Genomic DNA, 17,878 nt, shown 5'->3' with positions numbered 1-17,878 from the left:
TATTGCTCCCAATTCTTTCAAAATCATTCATTTTCATTAATCATCCAGCTTCTTTAACCTACAGGGGGCGGGCGTGGTGGCTCAGTGGTAGAGCGTTCACCTCCGGTGCTTGGGGTCCCTGCGGCGTGTGGACTTTATTGTGGACAAACACCGTGCTCGTGGGTTTTCTCGGGGTTCTCCCGTTTCCCCCACTTTCTTCATTCCACCATTTCATTCATTTCTCATCATCACCGTCTCCTTTAGCCTAACCGGCATAACCGTAGGACGTAAAACTTACAAATTTCATTTTGTTTTCCTTTAACCTACAGAGTGTAATATGGAACATAAAACCGCATATTTTATTTACAAATTTTTGTACTATTTATATAACTTAATTTTTGTATTTTGTAGAAATATTTAGAAAGCATCAAAATGTGGCGTTGGAAGAAGATGGAGAAGAAAAATGGACTGAGAGAGAAGACGAAGACGATTTAAAACGGATAGGAGAGAAGAGGACACTTTCTAAGGAGGCTTACTGGATTGGACACATCTTGCAAAGAGATTGTCTTCTTCATATAATCATAGAAGGAAAGATGGAAAAGAAAGGAGGAATAGGAAGAAGAACACAGTTGATTTGAAAGATAGAAGAGAATATTAGGACTTGAAAGAGGAAGCTGAAGTCCAGAAACGTAGAAGAAACATTTTCAGGTCCAAACCTAATAATAATAATAATAATAATAATAAACTCCTTAGTCCCAGGACCTGCCAAAATGTAGTATATTTAATAATAATGATAATAATAATTCTCAATGTTTTGCACACAATAAAAAAAAGAAAAGATATGTAAAAATAATCATAGTTTATAATTTTCAAACCCTATAAATAGTTTACAAACGTAAATGATTTTATACCAATATCTACTGGAAAAGATACATATTTTTATTTAAAAAAAGTGTAGAGTACATTCAAACTGCAGTAAGTTCATAATTGTATAGTCTACAAGAGTGTTATGAGAGACACAGTACAGATGTGGTGTAAGGAAAAAGAGGGATTGTTAGAAGACACTCCGAGAAAAGGTGTAAATGAATTGTCCACCACAAACTATCATACCCTGGGATCCGTTTGGTTTGAGCTATATGAGACGTAGACCTACAGATTAACGTAGGATCCGAACCATATTTGCTCCCGCAGGGAATTGAACTCGGATCTCCCACGTCAAAGGCACATAAACTAATCGCTTAGCCATGAATGAGCTGGTCTGGTATCCATGTACCTATTGTACTAGAAAAATATTTGTAAGTTTTACGTCCCACGTTTATGCCGGCTAGGTTAAGGAGAAGGTGATGATGAGAAATGGATGAAATGATGGAATGAAGGAAGGGGAAGGAAACGGGAGGTCCTGGAGAAAACCCGCGCACACGGTGTTTGTTCTCTACAAAGTTCAGTAGGCGCGAGTTAGGATCGAACCAAGGACCCCATGCACCAGAGTTGAACGCTCTACCACTGAGCCACCGCGTTCATAATTGTATAGTCTACAAGTGTCTTATGAGAGACGCAATGTAGGTATGGTGTAAGGATAAAGAGGGAGTGTTAGAAAAAGACTGCAGTTGAAGAAGAGTTTTAAAATTCTTAACTGTTACATTTAGAAGAAATACAATTGAAGAAATACAATTTTTCAAAAATAACCACATTAAAATTTTTCTTTGAGAATTCCTTTTTCATTTCATTTTATCTAGATAATGTATTATCGAAGTCAAAAACGAAAAAAAAATGTTTTGAACAAAAAAATGTGTTCATAGATGCATGCTATCGTACAGAATTTTGCTCGTTGCATTTTGTATCATTTGGCTAATTTTCACAAATACCAGGTAAAAGCGTATACAATCGTTCTATCATCTAAAATAAGATAAAAAGAATCTTCGCGTTGGTAGCCCCCTCTTTAAGAAGCGCACTCTGCATAAGCTGCCACCTATAGGCGCCAACAAGAAGCTGGCTGGCGGCACGCAGTCGAACCTGAGTTCTTGGGGAAAGGGGCGTCGCTTGCTTTCGGTTCTAGTGGCACGGTGCGATGCGATCTGTACAGTGCGGAACCGTGCGGCGAGATGTCAGGCATCGCGAGACCTAGACGCCAGGTGCGCTAAGCTTGTGACCGGAAGTTTCGTATATATAGTTAACACAACGCTACTCTCTCGTGGCATCGGACTAATTATTAACAATAGCGAAATAACAGGAAACCACTGTTATATTTTGTTTAATTACTTCATTTTAAAATATGATACGAATATACCACGTGGTTTCCTGAGTGTAAATAACAGGTGTGAACAGTAGTGTAATTATATTGATTATGTAACACGGTTTCTTATCGCAATCTTCGGTGAATAATTAATTAAGAATACTTCTTTACTTTCCAAATCAAAATAGATACATTTATAGACCTAATAAAACAAAAGTCAAAGGATAAAATCCTTTCTATATACACCTATGCATATATTTATCTCTCGTATAGTGTTTGTGATTAAAATAAGTGTGTTATCCCTCCAATTTGATTCCTCTTTTCTAAAATGATAGGTGTTGAAGGGAAACCCAGGCGCCATTGCCTCACGTGGTTAATGCCAATTGCCGTTAGGTTGTGAGTGACTCATCGGTCACCGGAAAGGGGCAAAAAAGAAACCACGTTGTGTGTAGTGTTGTGTGTTCGTATTGATCATATTGTCGGAACATAACGAGTGAATTATAAAACACAAAACTTGTTCTGCTTTTCGTTTTTTTTTAAAGAAATAAAATCAATAACTCATGAAATGACAATACTCGTGTTGTATTACAAGGTCAAGCGTGTATAGAATCCGTTCCTATTTAAGATAATAGAAAATCTAATAAGTGTTATTTCATACTTTTTAAATAGGAGTGTTGTGACAGTGTGAGTTCTTGTATTCATAGTGACATATGTAATGTGTGTGTTTCTCAATTGTAAATCTAACGCGGACTGAATTTAGAGGTAAGTACAAAAACTCATTAATTTCATTAGCTGTACTATTTAATGTTTCTTCATGACTTATTTTAAGAAATATATTTCAATTTCATTAGTGCGAAACTCGAGACGAGAAAGACAGTTTCGCTGAACGTCACTGAATTTCAACATAACACTGTAAAAAAAACAAAACACGATTTAAACACTTTTAGTACAGATGTTGAGGAGAAAAATGATGAAATAGTGTGCTTCGCGTGTCCAAAAGTGTTAATTCTCAAAAAACAATAGCTAGTATGACATATTTAAAATACTTCTTTTCGGCAAACAGTTCGAAAATAAAGTCATGACATATATTTGGCACATTTTGCACATACAGGTGAGACGTACTTGAAAAAAAAATGCAAACAGTATCTTTAACTTTCCCTGCTGATATGTCTACTAGGGACAAGTCGGGTTTAATTTCTTAGGGATGAAGAAAAGACAAGCAGAGGGTCAGAGAAACTTTAACGAAGTCAGCCTATTTTTGTATACCGAAAAGTACAGTTTTATACCTTTGCCTACATTACAATACAACATGTCAGATGAACAGTCACGGGCCAGGAATCACCTCTGGTGTAGAGGGAGGTTTTGCAACATTAAACATCAACTAATATGACTGGGCAATAAATCCTTTTGCAACCACTATTACTTGTGAACTTCAGTTTGAGGAGAAACTGGTAGATCTCCTCCAACGTACCAAGAATCAGATTCATGCAGCTTTTGAATTTTTTATTCAACAAAGTTTTCCACACCTCAGAGACCTCTTTTCATTTCGCTGCAGTTTACTTCAACATTTTCATGTAAAAGTTATTTTCTTGTTATGACTAATACAAAAGAGGTAAACTTGAAAGTATGAGAATATTAGATGACAAAATATGTGTTAGTTTGTCCTACATTGAACTTGATATAAGACATATATTGGCTACGCTCGCCATGCCAAACAAGACATTGAACTGCCCGCATGAAGATGCAACTTTTCAGTTGAAGACTACAAGGGAAAAAAGAGATAAGTCAGTTTTTTTTATAACTTTACATAATTGCCCTGTTTTTCACAGACTTACCTCTTTCTTCCTTTGTAGATATCTTTAACATTAAATTTCTTAGTGACTAACCCTTCTTATAGTGTGGTATTTAGTCCATGCAAACTACACATCTCAGGCTATATAATTCTGCTGTTAACTCATTTTCGACCATTTTTTTTGACTTGTCTCCTCTTTCCCCCTGTGGTCTTCAATTTTATTTTTGACTGTCGGTTGGTTTTCTCGTAGTACTCCTGTTTCCTCCCACTTTCTCATTTCACTAATTCTTCCATCATCATTCATTTGCCTTAATCATCATCTCCCTTAGTTAAACGGACATAATCGTGGAAATTTAACTGAAAAATTTCACTTTATTCTGAATAAGAGGCCCTATGCAGAGACGTTCTGACACGTGATTAGTGATATACTAAAGAGTTCGACTAACATATGTTTCCTGCAAAAGTCAGACCTTTAGTATGACGCTAATGATACGTCAAAATGACTCTGCATAAGGCGGAAGGTTTTTTAGGAGCCACGGTTGCTCGGTGGTAGAGCGTTTATATCTGGCGTGTGGAGTCGGTGGTTCGATCACATAGCTTGCACCAAGTGGGCTTTGTAATGGGCAAAACTATGTGCATGAGTTTTCTCGCATTCCTTCCGTTTCTTCCCACTTTTCTTATTCCACTATTTAGTTCATTATCATCACCCTCTCCCTTAGCGTTGGAGCGTATCGTGGGACGTTAAACTAAAGAAAATATATTGAATCTGTTTAAAAAAGACCCTGCTTAATGAATTATAGTTGCAGTGGCGGATCTAGTAGGTAAAAACTGGGTGGGGGGCAGCCAGTACCCAGACTATGATATGTATATGTAAACTTTCAAATATATATAAATATTAACTTAAATTATTTTGTCAGTGAAAAACTGGGGGTCCTAGGCCCCCCGGTCCTGGCCTAGATTCGTCACTGTATACTTGGAAAATTCTCTATGAAAAGTAACATTTCTTTAAATTAAACCATCTCTGTTACACTATCATCTTTGTTTTATAAGTAACATTAGCAAATGTGTGTCATTTAAGATTGTATGTATGTACTAGTAGGGAGTTGCCATAAGGGAATGATTGGACAGCACTGGTGCAGAGGATCATAACTTAGGAATCGAGTTCGCTCTTTGATGTGATCCATCCAGTTGATTTGAAGATATGCCCTGCTATCCTTATATTCATATAATAGGAAGTAATTATAGATGAACTACCCCTTAACCACATGCATCCTGCTGTATGTGGCCGTCATGTTGGTTGCAGAGCATTCAGTTAATTTCAATATTATACTACATCCTTTACATGTGACATTGGTACTTGTCTTTTAAATAAACAGTAGTTGTAACACTTATTAAATCTATGTTTCTCTAGCTCGTAAAATTTGAATGAAGCATTTTACACAATAGACCTCTTTTGAGCCCCCCAGACCTAGAAATGAAATGAAATCTTTCAATTTTATGTCCCACGATTAAGCCGGGTAGGCTAGAGGAAACGGTGATGAGGAGAAATTAATGCAATGGTGGAATGAAGGAAGTGGGAGAATCCCAAGAAAATCCACGCATACGGTATTTGTCCACCACAAGGTTAGCTTGGCGTGAGCTTGGATTGAACCAAAGACCCCATACAGGAGTACTCCGACAAAACCCACGGAAATGATGTTATCCACCACAAATCTACTTTTTCGGACATCGAACCTGGGACCCCACACACCAGGGGGTGAACGCTCTACCACTGATCTACCGCGGCCCATACTTCTGACCTTGTTATCTAGTAAAATCAGATTAACAAGAAAGATATTTTTGCTTGTCTAGAGGCTAGAGCGCGTTGCTTTGCTGCACGAAGTCTCCGGTTCAATTCCCAGCGGAAGATCGCGATCCTATATAGTCTCGCTGCTGATAAAGGATGTAAAGTCAAATCAATCAATTAATAGAAACCTCCGTGGAAATGAGAAATGAATAGGAAAAACTAAGAAGGAAGAAAATTGTGTTGTATGGGTCGTTACGGAAAGAGTTTTGAAAAAGAATAATTAAATGATGTAGAGAAAAGGAACGTGTTCTACACTTAGTGTTATCCACGAGAAGAAGCGAGGGGGAACGGTGACTCAGTGATAGAGCGCTTACCTCTGATGTGTGGGGTCCCAGGTTCGATGTCCGAAAAAGTAGGTTTGTGGTGGATAACATCATTTCCGTGAGTTTTGTCGGAGTACTTTTGTTTCCTCACACATTCTCATTCCACCAATTTTTCCATTACCATTCACTTGCTTTCATCATTCGTCTCCCTTAGCCTAAAGGACATAATCGTAGGACGTTAAATTGAAAGATTTATGTAAGAGACGAGACGAGACGAGACTTATTTCGTCTTAATTTCTGAAGGATTTTTTCTCTTATCGTCTTAAAAATTTCTTCTTTCGATTTGTAAATTTATGTACAGATAGTGGATTTCTGGAAGTAATCCTATAAGAATTTTACATTTTGTAACACGAAATTTAAATGCTATATATAATACATAACTATTGAATAATTAGCATTAATTAAAAAAAAATAGATGCATATCCCAAATTTCTTTACTCAATCTTATACCCAAAGGAACATAAAATTTGTTCACGGCACTAAGAACTATTACTAAATGATTTTAACAAGGGAAATTTTTGGAATGTATATGAAATGCAAAGATAATATCTAAGGATATAAAGGCAAAACGACTCACGAGACTGGACGTAAAATGTCTGGTTTCGTGTTGAATGTAAAAATGTTTTTCTTTTCTCGACTCTGGTCGTTTTCGGTGGGCAACATTACCTACACACAAAAAAAAGGACCCGAAAATGTTGATATGGAGAAGAATGGAGAAAGGTGACAAGATGGAAAAGGGAGGATAGTTTGAAACAGTAGGAGAAATAACAATATTCCAAATAATTTGAAAGAATACAGAAACAATGAGTTTTGATATTATTAAAAAAATCGCTTTTCTTGGCTTTTAAAAAAGTCTTAATTATAACTAGTACTTACAATATAGCTAATGAACTGTCTCGTCATTTCCTTTCTTATGATTCAAATTAGTGTTCCCACCTTTGTTGAGTCTTAACTCGGGAACCAAATATCAATATACAAATATTTCGTATGTTTATTCCTAAGGAAATTATTTCAGAACGAGATCCTGAGACGAATATTCTGATCCAAGACGAACGGAAATGAGGAATGACGGAAACTTCATAACGAGGAACTGCATAACATATACCGTTTACCAAACATTGTTAGGGTTATCAAATCCAAGAGGCGTAGGTGGGTAGGTCATGTAACCAGAATGGAAGAAGGTAAGATCGTTTTCAAAGTTTTTACTGGAAATTCAATTCCAAAACGTCCATTAGGAAGACCTAGGCGAAGATGGGATGACAGTAGTAATATGGATCTAATAGAAATAGGAATACAAAGTAGAAACTGGATCCAGTGGGCTAAGGGAAGAAGTCAGTAGAGTGAATGTGGCATTGAATCTCCGGGTTCCTTAGGTCATTAGTTTTAATGTCTACCATCATAGTAACTTTAGTCTAGATCGAATTAGTTTGTTGCCAAGTCCATTTTTTGCGTGTGTGATGGAGGCAAAGTGTCTCAGTGATAGATCACTTTCCTCCAGTGCATGGGGCCCTTGGTTCGATCCCCAGCCTGTAAGTTTATAGTGGACAACATCGTATCCGTGGATTTGCTCGGGATACTTCCGTATATTTCTTCCTATATTTTCATTCCAGCAACTTTTCCTCATTATTCACTTGCCTTAACCATCGTTTCGAGCTCTCTTGTGGCTAAACGGTTAGCGTGCTGCCTTTTGGCGTGGGATACTCGGATTTATTTCACGGTTGGAACTCATGTGGTTCGGATTCCAAGTTAAGCAGTAGGTCCACGTCTCATATAGCCCCACTACTGAACGAGACGCTAAACTGATATGAAATCAAAATCAAATCATCGTCTCCCTTAGTCTAACGGGTATAATCATGGGACGTCAATGGCATAATCATGCCATGGCATAATACTTTTTTATATTTCTATGTGAAAATTGGACAAAGTATAATAATAAAATTTAATTCCCCTTAATTTGGGAACCAAAGTCCTGCACAACATAATATTTCATACTCAATGAAGTTCAACAAGATCCACTCAATGGGATGCGTGGCTTAGTGGTAGAGTGCTCACTTCTAGCGCAAAGGGTTCCTGCTTCCAACCCAGACGATGGGTGTTTGCAGCGATTTATTTGTAGCCATTGAAGCCTGGGAATTTCCCCCCTTCTAAGTTTTGACTTCCTTGTCTCTTAGTTCAGACTTCCCAGGGAAAATACCCCTTTCATAGGTTATATAATCTCTTATAATAATTCAACTTCACGTTTTAGTAGCAATCCTTTATAAAAATTCCCCCCTTCTACAAAATCCACAAATAAATCACTGGGTGTTTGTGGTGAACAATATTGTGTCTGTGGATTCTCTTGTTTCCTATGCCATTTTTACCGCACCAACTACACTGAGAAAAATCCGTTATCCGGACAGCGTATAATGTACCAAAATACGGAATCATTATGTTTACTACAGAAATCAGTACGGAGCATACGTTATTAATATGCTACATTTGCACTGCCCTTAGATGTTACATCATGCCGTTGCAGGATGTCTGACATCTAACAGTCTTCCATACCCTTACATACGTATACGTATCTTACGTACGTCATCTATATGTTACATACGTCTATCTGTATGTGAGATCCTGACTACCTATATACAGTTTTTTCGTGCTTACGGAAATACATTTATTCGGAACATTTATACGGAAAGTACGTATAAATATACTTTTTCAGTTATAGGTTTGCTGTACGCTAAGTCCAAAAGCTACAGGATTTACACATGTAGCCTACGTTTTTATGTACGCTACATACAAATTTTCGGTATATTTCGTAATCGTTAATAATCCATCCCCTTTAACTTACAGGACATAAGTGAGGACGCGAAATTAGAGTTTTATTTCAGTTCAAAATATACGAGCGTAACACGTTTGTAGAAGATTGGATGAGTTGCCCAGATTGTCATACGATATATCGTCGCATGAGAACCAGAGCAACGTAAGCCCAAAAACGTGGTTTTCGTTTTCTCCATGTTTGAACATAATTTTGAAAGCTCCACTTGGTGTAAATGGAACGTAACATCGTCTGTTCTCTTTGTCGATTATCTGTTGTAATGTAGCTCAATTACTATCTTATTAAAAACACATCTTTCTAAGAAAATAATATTTTTGTCCTACGAAGATGTAGTTACGTTCCTCTGGTTCTAATGAAACGATATATTATATTCCTGTGATTGATTTAAAGAAAAGGGTTGTAGGAAGAAGATTATACCCTATGGATTACAGTTGCTCATACGAGAGGAGAAATTTTTCATCTCGTTTAGATTTCCGGGAGAAGCTCATGTAGTTTAGATCGCAGGTCAAAGCTATAAATGCCTTGTCTCATATAGCAACGATGCTGAAGGGGACCATAAACTCGGCTGGTGAGGGAAGTTACACTGGTAAAAAATTAGTTTTATCGCATGATACTAAGGGGAATAAAAATTATGTAATGCATTAATTGTAGTATGCATTAAGAAATTTTCCTTCTTTACTTTCAAACGAAAAAAAAAAAAAATACTTGAATGTTTAGTGTTGTGTCTTCCCTCACAAAGCACCTCGGACTCTGATTCAACTGACCAATCAAGTATGATCTATTTACTGACGACATAAAATTCACGTCTCTTCGATTCAATAACATATGAATAAAAATATAGAACTTCCGAGAAAGAAGCTTTCCCCCCTCTCCCACCAGAAGTTTCTACCTTCAACGAGAATAGAACCAGGAATCATGTATTACAAGTGGGAGCTCTAAGCATTTTGCTTTTAGCACGGAGACAATCTCTTCAGTACTGTACTCATGTCTTGCAAATTTAGTTTCTACATAGCGTTACATTAAGTCAATAAAACAAAATGAGAAATATTTTTAGTAAAGGCAACAAACAGAATAAATTAAATCGTATTAAAAACTGAAAAGAAATAATTTTGTTTTCAGGAAAACAATTTAAACTTTTTTCTATTTTTGCGTGACTAAAAGTAAAGGCATGAACAGCGCTACAATATATAATTACCTGATTTACATATAAAAAGAAAGATTTATAAACGGATAACACTTTCTATCCTTTTCTTTGTAGTCATGCATAAATAGAAAAGTTTTAAAAGTAATTTTCTTGGAGACAATTATTTTTTATTTACTATTTGTTGGTAAATTTTGATTGTTAATTTATTTTACTTTCTAGCACAATTAATTTTGTTTGTTATTTTTTCAACATAGTGCGTTCTTAATTTATCTCAAATGTGTTATGAAAAATTGTGAAAATCTTACAAATGTTTAGCACTAATCCTGTATATTAGATAATCCCGCTTTACACAAGAGTAAAACAGGTTGCAAAAGAAATGAAAATGAAATGAAATTTTACGTCCAATGCTTATGCCGACTAGGCTAAAGAAGAGAGTGATGATAAGAAATGAATGAAAATGGTGGAATGAAGAAAGTGGGAGGAAACGGGAGAACTCCGAAGAAACCCACGTACACGGTGTTTGTCCACCACAAAGTTCGCTTGGCTTGAGCGAGGACCGAACCAGGGACCCCACAAGCCAGAGGTGAACGCTCTACTGCTAAACGAACGCGGCCCTAATGGATGCAAAAGAAATCTGAGGGTTTAACGTAAAGGTTAACGGAGACGATGATTAAGGGAAGTGAATGACGATGGAAGAATTGATGGAATGATAGTGTGGGAGGGAACGGGAGAACCCCGAGAAAGCCCACTTACACGATGTTGTCTTCCACAAACTTACTTGAACGTGGATCGAACGAGGGACCCCGCGTGGAAGAGGTAAGCGCTCAATCACTGAGCCTCCTGCCCCCTGCGAAAGACGAAAATCGATCAACTATAATCAATATATCAAAAATAACTTCTAACTTTAAAAAATATGTAAACATATAGAAATGTATAAAAGTAAGAAAGAATGGAAAATTATATTCTCAACCGACTTCGTCGATGAGGAAAATTTTATCTTTGTACCTGTCTGCAAATGAGTTAAATGAAGGTTGCGAAAATTCAGGACATGGTTGAAGCATTGTTAAGTTAAGAAAAGCATGTAAAAAATAGAACTATATGCATATGACTATTGTTTTTGTTTCAAATGAAAACGTGTTCGTTATTCTTGATCAAAAATTTTTATTTCTTGTTTATTTTCTGTAAACGGCGAGCATAAAGCATTACACTTTCCACATGTATATTCATCTCCCTCCTGAGACTCGCACATATACCCTCACACACGTTCATATATATGTGGAGGTGGATAGAGGGGATAGGATATAGATGAGTGGTAGGGGACCCATCGGAGGCGTTCGACTGTGTTATGTATTAGAGGTGATCCGTTCCATGTCCCTACCTGAGCTTCTCCCTGGGGAGACATCGTACAATTTTGTTCTGCCTCGCGTTACCTTTTAATTACATTTTCTAATACACGAAACCAGATTATTGACGGTTTCAAATAAAAATCTCCCTTTGGCACTTGACAAAGTTTTTTTTTTTTTTACAAACTTTTCATAGTATTTTTTTCCACTTCAAAATACACAAATATGAATTGAGATCAATTCAATCCCAACTCTACATATCAACGTGAGGCACAATAAATATCTCTCTTTACTCATTTTATGGTTGAATGAACCTACAAGTTTAATGTCGGGAAAATAATGTCCTGTTAGAAGGTCTAATTATGTGGTAATCACTATTAACATTTCTCAGTATAGGAACGTATCTAGGAATTTATTTTGGGAAGAGGTCCAAAACATCTCAGGGGGTTCAAATTCAATATGAGGATAATCTATATATTTAAATGCTAGGTTCATATGTTTGGTCAAGAAAAGTTTATATGTTCGTCTCCAGCCCTTTCGAAAGGAGATCTCGAAAACAACTAGTGCTAGAAACGTGCCGTTTTCGCTGGTTGATTCAAAATTTCGTGTTGGTTGTCCAGTTCTAATTGAATATTTTTTAAAAAAAAAACATGGTCATTATTTCTTTATTACATTTTTTACGGGTAGAATGGAAGTGTTGAAATTTTAAAAAAGTAAAACATCATATTGTACGAGTTATAAATTACAACACCACATATTTGTATACAGGAGTTGCATATCTCTGAGGCGTTTGGTTCATCGTCAAGTAATGATAATGAAAAACGAAGGATAACGATTTCTCCAGTCTAAAGATGAATCTTTATTGTTTGGAGTGTTTTGCCCAATGAACACCATATATCACTGACATTATAATTAATTGTGTATGTAATGTATTTGCTTGTTACATAATGCATGCAAGAAGAAAGAAAACACTGATCATATATGAATTAGAAACTCCAACCGGCAGTAGGCTCAAATCTTGCAAATGGTGCGAGATATTGAAAAAATCGAAAAAATCTCCCCTTTATGGTTCTCCTTGTCGAGTCTTATCAAGACGTCTTTACTTGTGTCTGTAAAGGGCCATGTACAGATGTTGTACGGAATGACAAGGAGATTCATGTTCATATGTGAATGATGCGCTGTGTAGAGAGCGCTGGTTTAGCTCATTTATATTAAAATTTGTAAAATTACCGGTAAGGTTAGACTACATTTAAAGACAAATAAGTTTTTCGGGGGATCTGAGCTTCTAGGACTCACCAACCGCGTACTTCCTTGTCTCAGTATAATAAAACGAATCACTCGCGAACATATGCCAATTAAAATTATACTTTAAATATTTAGGTAAATATTTACCTTGAATTATTGGGAATTAGGGCATAATATTTTCATCGCTATTCTGTGCTAAAACTATTTTTATATTTTATGAGATAATTCAATACTTACACTAGAAAACAATGTGTTTGCCACTAAGTAAAAATATGCAGAAATAAGTCAACCTTATTTCTATTGGCTAATATGAAAACCTATTTTATGCTTTGTATTTATGATGAAAAGCAGGTATTTTTACAGAACTGCTTCCAGAAGGATTGTATTGTAATGAGTTATGCTTTGTTTTATTTGTTTCAGTTTACACAAATGTGCTTCCACTAACTTCTATATAAATTTGCTAGTTTAGAAAATATTTAGCAAAATTTGTTGATTTCTTCTTAGGAAACAGTTTTTTAAAATTTATTTCAGAACCTCATTGCTATAAATCTTAGGTGGAAACACTGTCTGCCGCTTCGCATTTATAGGTGGCGTCAGTATCTCTGGTTTAATGCACCCCTGTTTTGAGACCATTATGGCGGTTACTTTCGAACAACGTTGGGTGATCAAGTACACAAAACCAGACAAAACACCCCACAAACTGCGAAAAATTACGGAAAATGGTCATCACGTGCGAAAAGATATCTCCGCTACTTGGCTGCGTATCATGACAATGCGCCCAGCCACACACCTCTACACGTGCGTGGCGAAGCAGAACGTGGCAACTCTGCCGCAGCCTCCATACAGTCCCGATTTCGCTCCGACCGGCTTCTTTTTGTTCTTCAAGATCAAGAAAGAACTCAAAGAACGCCATTTTAACAGCATTGAAGCTATCCAAGCGTCTGTGATAACAGTTTTAAGGGAGATTCCTGCCGAGGCCTTTGACCGGGAGCACCATGTATGGGGGAGTCGGTGGAAAAGTTTTTAATAAATATTTAAAATTTTATATATATATATAATATATATATATATATATATATATATATATATATATATATATATATATATATATATATATATATATATATATATATATATATATACAGTGGCGTATTTAGAGGGGGTTTCCGGGCTTAAGCCCTCCCCGAAATCTTACTGACTATAGTAAAGTAATGAAATATCTTGGTGAATTTTAACATTTTCAGACAAAGCCCCCCTGAAAGTTAGAATAGCCCCCGAAACAAAATCGTAAATACGCCACTTTTGTGACACGCTCTGTATATGTTCTTCTTGTATTTTGTGCGAACTTTAAGTAAATAACCAGTTACATAGAATAATGCCCACTAGAAAATCTGAGATGAAATTCAGAGGCAAATCGGATTATCACCGTAAATTCTATCATAGATAACCCCACCGCCGAAACAAATGACAGTCCTAATATCATCTTCTTGAATAACTCAAAGGTAGAATATCTTCCCTACATAATTCACAACTAAATCTCTATGCACCAATGTGTATTTTCATTCGACACTAAATTCGCCTACATAATCTTGTAGGTCCATTTAATTAATTATATCGCCTATTTACTTTACTCTCTCTCCTTTGGAGTGCATAATTCACAGGCGTGGTCTCTTGCCATGTAGTGTTTATTTTGAGTAATGCGGCTAGTACATAGACATTACAATATAAACTCAACATATGTAACAGTGCATAGAGGAGCGAAGGAAGCATTGTTTCAGGGGCGGATCCAGAGCGGACTTCTGGGGAGCGGTGGGTTGTTATACTTCTACTTAGAGCTACTTTTAAGCGCTCCAAACTCTGTTAAGCGCTCTGAGAGCTACTTTTATTTACATATAAAATAATAAAAGTTTCCTCTTCTTGGGGGCAATCGCCCCCGGGATCCGCCACTGCACTATTTCTATTTGTTACAATGGCAAAATAACAAAGAATTTTAGTGTTATATATATCTATAGATGGCGTGAAACCCAACACAATTTGCACTGATACATGGATGAACACACAGTAATGAAAATGTAATAAAATTTCTAGTTTTAAGTACTACGGAGTATGCTATGTATGTTAAAAGAGACAATGTTTTAATGAAACTGAAAGAGTATGAAGTAATTGATGGAATGAGAATGTGGAAGGGAACGGGAAAACTCCGAGAAAACCCACGGATACTAAGTTGTCCCCCCACAAACTCGCGTGGTCGAGAATCGAATCAGAGACTCCTTGCACCACATGTAAGCACTCTACTAGTGAACCACTGTGTCTCCCATGAACAAACAAAGCTCTAAGTAGTAAGCATGTAGTTTTCTTTAAATACGAGGGTATGTCAAAATTATCCTTAACTCTTCTTAAATTGTTCATACTGAAATTTGTCCTAGTTTATTTTATTGTTATTCTGTTGTGGTCATGCTTTGGAAGTTTGATCTTAATTTCTCCATTTGTGTTCCTTTTGTTGCAATTAGATCATGACCGCTTCATTAGAAGTTTGCACCAAAGAGGAACAACGAGCAGTGATCAGGCTTTTATGGTCGGAAAGAGTATCAGGGGGGTCGCAATCCATCAAATACTTTCCGCACAATACGGGAACAGTGTCTTGCCGCAACGAAGTGTCTAAAATGAATTAAAACATTCAAAAATGGTCACACAACTATTACGCACGAGGAAAAAACTGCACGACCGTCTACGGATACAAATTATTACAAAAGTGAGCGTGCACGTTACATGGTTGGTTGTGTTAGACAAACGAGTGACTATTGATGAAGTGGCACATCGTCTGGCCCCTGATACACTCACTGGCGTCTCTGGCACGTAAAATTTGGGGGGAGGGGGACATCAAAGAAAGTGATTTAAATGGTACTACCTAGCCCAACCTGTTTATTAACTTCAATTCTATATGCTACCTTTCTGCTTACCTTCGCGGACCCCCTAAGGTATATCAAAAACTCGAGTACAATCCTAGGGGCCACGGTGGCTCAGTGGTAGAGTGTTCACCTCTGGTGCTTGGGGTCCCGGGTTCAACCCCAGCCCCCGCCAAGTGAACTTTGTGGTGGACAAACACCGTGTGCGTGGGGTTCTCCCGTTTCCACCCACTTTCTTCATTCCACCATTTCATTCATTATTCATCGTCACCGTCTCTTTTAGCCTAACCGGCATAACCGTGGGACGTACAACTCAAAGATTTCATTTCATTTTTCGATTACAATCGTTTCACAGCCTAAATATAATTATTATTATTTATATGATATTCTGTCGTTAGTGAATAAATTAAATTAGAATGAAATATTGGATATTTTGTACTTCATTCCCGCCGTCCTCCCTGCCAGAGACGCCCGTGGATACACTTTCCGACCACAAAAACCGAATCACTGTTCATTGTTCCTCTTTGGTGCAAACTTCTAATGGAGCGGCCATGATCTATCTTCAACAAAAGGAAGACAAATGGAGGAGCGGCCATGATCTATCTGCAACAAAAGGAAGACGAAAGGAGGAGCAGCCATGATTATCTGCAACAAAAGGAAGACGAAAGGAGGAGCGGCCATGATCTATCTGCAACAAAAGGAAGACAAAAGGAGGAGCGGCCATGATCTATCTGCAACAAAAGGAAGACAAATGGAGAAATTAAGATCAAACTTTCATAGCATAAACACAACAGCATAAAAATAAAATACACGAGGACAAAAATCAGTATGAACGATGTAAGAGAAGTTATGTCAAAATTAAGAATAATTTTTGACTTATCCTCGTATATATTGTTTTTTTTTAATGCAGGTCACATGATAGACGTTAAATTTACTATTTCATTTTAATTGTTTATTTCTCTTTCATAATGAATGATTATTTACTTCTTAAACGGAAGTGAGATATTTAACAGATCAATTGAAGATGTTGTGATGCACCTGAACTTGGGTCTACTGGAGTAGCACAAGCAACAAATCTTTCAACATGGTTTCACCCTTTGTAGCTGTGTTACGACGGAAGTTTGGTTCAAATGAAACACAATGCTTGACGTAGACAAGAATAGAGGAAGGAGAGGCATCACTCCCTCAGAAACCCTTTCTCAGAAAAAGAGGGATGGAGTATTTCTCCGTGCTAAATAAGTGTTGCCATCTCTTACAATAACTTAACTAATTATCCTACTGTTGAAGGGTGACAAACTACCGAGTTAATCGCTACAGGAACGAATGATTGTCATCAATTAAAGTCGCCATCACTATTATTTACTCACTAAAAATATGCTTTATACTTATTTATTAATAGAAGTAGCAGAAGTTTCCGTTTTTAAAAGGGGAAGACTAAGGTTTAATTAATAAAAAAGCGGAAACTGGAATATTCTACAAATTTTCTCCCTTTTGTTCTTTAGAACAGGCTATAACACGTGTTTGCTCCTTTTTAATGAAAATGAAATCTTTGAGTTATACCGTGCAGGCTAAAGGAGACGGCGATGATGAGAAATGAAGGAAATGGTGAAGTAAAGAAAGTGGGAGGAAACGGGACAACCCGAGTTGATGGTTGTCTCCTTTATTCTTTGATCCGTGAACCTTTGTTTTTTTTTTTCATAAGGGAGAACCCGGGAACACACATGCACATGGTGTTTGCCCACCACAAAGCCCACTTGGTGCAATCTGGGATCAAATCAAGGATCCCACACACCAAAGGTGAACACTGTACCACTGAGCTACCGCAACCCTTACACACACACACACACACACACACACACATATATATATATATATATATATATATATATATATATATATATATATATATATATATATATATATATATATATATATATATATATATATATATATCACACTTGCAACTTAAGCGAATCCTAAAATTGGGTATTGTCTAAACAAAGAATCAGAAATTTGAATTTTACAGAAATTGGTTTCATTTCTCCTCTTGAAGAGATGCCTTTTTGAAAACGTTGAAATATGTAATGTGATGAAATGAAATATTTAAGTTTAATGTCCTACGAATATGTCCTTTAAGCTAAGGGAGACAATGAAAGATGATGGAAGAATTGGTGGAATGAGAAAGTAGAAGGAAAAGTGAGTACCCTGAGAAAACAACGTTTGTCCACCATAAACTTACTTGGCCG

The 17,878-nt window shown here is 36.7% G+C and overlaps 1 long non-coding RNA gene across 1 annotated transcript in view; it reads left to right on the top strand.

The window, feature by feature from the left end:
- Positions 1–1,982: 1,982 nt before the first annotated feature.
- The window catches only part of LOC145682060 (uncharacterized), a 474,511-nt gene continuing 458,615 nt past the window's right edge, over positions 1,983–17,878 (top strand). Inside the window, exon 1 of the long non-coding RNA XR_014130887.1 lies at positions 1,983–2,974. This is a non-coding gene — a long non-coding RNA (uncharacterized LOC145682060). The remainder of the gene's footprint in view (positions 2,975–17,878) is intronic.

The sequence above is a fragment of the Thermobia domestica genome, chromosome 3, assembly GCF_964235325.1.
Source record: "Thermobia domestica chromosome 3, izTheDome1.hap1.1, whole genome shotgun sequence".
In the NCBI taxonomy this organism is placed as follows: domain Eukaryota; kingdom Metazoa; phylum Arthropoda; class Insecta; order Zygentoma; family Lepismatidae; genus Thermobia; species Thermobia domestica.
This window is presented reverse-complemented; position numbering and strand designations above follow the sequence as displayed.